We start from the raw sequence: 2,995 nt of genomic DNA, 5'->3' as shown, positions 1-2,995 counted from the left end.
AATGTGTAGGTAAGAGGCTTATACATGAACCTATGAAAGCAAGCAAGTAGTGGCTCTTTGTGTTGTAGAGTAGTGCTTCTTGGAGAACAGCCATTTGGAGGAGGACCCTGGATTAGTAACCTTTCCTGTTGCTATGACCGAACACCCGACAAGCAGCAGCTGCAGGAAGGAAGATTATTTAGACACACAGTTGGAGAGACAGTTCACGGTGGCAGGAAGGCATGACCATGCGGGCCGCTTTCAACTGGGGCAGCAGGAATGTGAGGCTGACTGCTCAATCTGAGATCAGGAAGCGAAGATGGAACGGGAAGTGAGTCTGGGCTATGAAACTCAAGATTCATCCCCTATCAATTCGTTTCCTTCCAGGGCTAGGCTCTACCTTCTAAAGGTCCCATGACCTCTCAAAATAGTGCTATCACGTGTTCAAATAACGAGAGCGTAGAGACGTTTTTTCATCCAAACTGTAACAGATTCCGTCAACTGGATAGATGGATCGCTTGTCTGTAGTTGTCAGCTAGTCTGTGTCTATTGCTACTCGTGTGTCATGGTACAGGGACTGACATTCTCCATGGATGAAACAGAGTGCATCCTCTTTCTTAGTAGCAGTAAGTCTATATACCAGCATTTCTCAACCTGTGGGTCACAACCCCTTTGAGGGTTGAGTGACGATTCCATAGGAGCCACACATCTGGTAATCCTGCATATCAGATATTTACATTCACATTCGTAACAGTAGCAAAATGACAGTTATGAAGTAGCAACAAAGATAATTTTATGGCTGGGGTCACCACAACATGAGGTGTATTAAAGGGTTGCAGCCTTAGGAAGGTCGAGAAGCACTGCTCTGCATGGTACAATCTCTTGAGAAGAGCAAGAAGGTACCCAGGGGCAACTTGATTACATCCAATGTCTTCTGCCAGTTGTAGGAATAGGAACTTCAGTTTTTGCCACAAAGCTTTCTGTATCAAGTCATTTGTAGAGTCCCATGTGGCTGACCTTTGATCACATTGAAAGCCCTTTAACGAAGGAGATTGTATGCAGGACAGAAGTTAATCTGGCTAGAGCAAGAACTATACCATGCCAGACACGGGTGTGTGCCGCTTCACATCCTCTTGTCTCCCTAGAGCACACGACACAGCAGATGAGCGCATGGATTCTGACAGTGTTCCACTTGTCCTGTTCCATGGTTTTCCTCATTGGGATTTCTCTATCGCATTGCTGGGGGGAGCAGTGGAGACTCCCTCAGGCGTGTGCAACCTGGAAGATCATTGGGATTTAAATTCCTATGGACATCTCTTTACTAAAGGGGGGGGGTAAAGGCTAGGGCGGATGAGTAAGGGTGTTTTAAATGTGTCAGTGTGTACACGCGCACACACAATATGCCAGGGTGCATGTCTGGTGGTCAGAAGAAAGCTCTCTGGAGTAAGTTTTCTCCTGCCAACTTGTGGGACCTGGAGATCAAATTCGGCTTTCATCAGGGATCAAAACTCGAGAGAGCCCAGCCTCGATGGGGGATCGCTGATTGAGGTCCTGCAAAGTTCACACAGGCACATAGCAATATCCAACTTCATGGTATGTATGCTCTTACATTTCTCCTCCCTCCTGCCTTCCTTTCCTGTGCCACATCTCAAAGAAACAACTTACGCACACGCTCTTGTCTTGGTCTCCACGTTTTAGAGAATCCAGAATCACTACAATTCCAACGAGACACACCCCCCCCAACTTAGCTCATTTTCTTGGCATCTTCTTTGCAGATATAGGAAAGAGGCACAACGAAGAAAAGTTCCAAAAGCTTGAGCTCTGGCCTCAAACAGAATGAGCGCCCACACATGGATCTCAAATTCTCCCTCTCTGTTTTCCTCAGATGCTATGCTCAAAATCCGTCAGCAGACACACCCTAGACCTGTCACCTATACAAGGGCGCTAGATGACCATGATGATGTCATCTGTGCCAACCTCTCCAGGTGTTGCCTGTGTCTGTCCCCACCTCTGGGCTTAGGAAGCTCTGCAGTCTCTCAAATCTTCTCAGTGTTCACTGTGCATAAGAACGAAGATTCTTCTGTGCCTTTAGGTGACACTTAGTTGCCCCGCACCAACAGCCTGTGAGGGGTGTCCTTATGTTTTTTCCTGGCTCTGCCAGAAGTTTAGAGATATCAGAGCTTGTCTATGTGTCTGGGTCAGGGAACAATATTCCTCCTCACATTCATCTTTCTCAGACTTTCTCAGCCCCTTGAGCAGTGGCGCTCAACCTTCCTAATGCTGCAACCCTTTAACACAATTCCTCATGTTTCAGTGACCCTTAATCATATTATTTTGTTGCTACTTCATACCTGTACTTTTACTACTGTTATAAACCATAATAAAATATCTGCTATGCAGAATATCTGGTACGCAGCCCCCAAAAGGGGCCTTGACCCGTTGGTTGAGAACCACTGTCCTTGAGTATTGGTTACCTTTCTGTCGATACCAAGGCAACTTATGGAAGGAAGGGTTTATATTCATTCCAGAGGGATAAGGTTTTATCATGGTGGGAAAGGATGGTGGCAGGCAGATGTGACAGCCAAAGCAAGCAGCTAAGAGGGCAGGCTCATCCTCAGCTGCAAGCGTAAAGCCGAGAGAACAAACTGGTGTGGAGTCGGGCTACAGGCTCTCAAAGCCTGCTCCAAGTGACAAGCTTCAAGGCTGTACCTAACTAAACTTCCACAGATAGCTCCACCAATGGGGTGAGCAAATGTTCAAATGCCCCAGCCCCTGGGGGTCTTTTCTTACTCAAATCACCACAACTAGCTTCCACCCAGACAACATACCAAGGCAGGCAGTTCTCTGTTCAGTGGTTATTCTGTCCTGGTCTTTGCTGTTGTTTGGCTCAATGGTAGTTCAGAAAAAGAGACAGGAAAATGATTAGGCTTAGTTGTGTCTGCTGGTTCATGATTTTTTTTACTCCAGTATTCGGGAGGCAGGGGCAGGGGCAGGGGCAGGGGCAGGGGCAGGGGCA

This window comes from Mus pahari, chromosome 6 (genome assembly GCF_900095145.1).
Source record: "Mus pahari chromosome 6, PAHARI_EIJ_v1.1, whole genome shotgun sequence".
Classification (NCBI taxonomy): Eukaryota; Metazoa; Chordata; class Mammalia; order Rodentia; family Muridae; genus Mus; species Mus pahari.
This window is presented reverse-complemented; position numbering follows the sequence as displayed.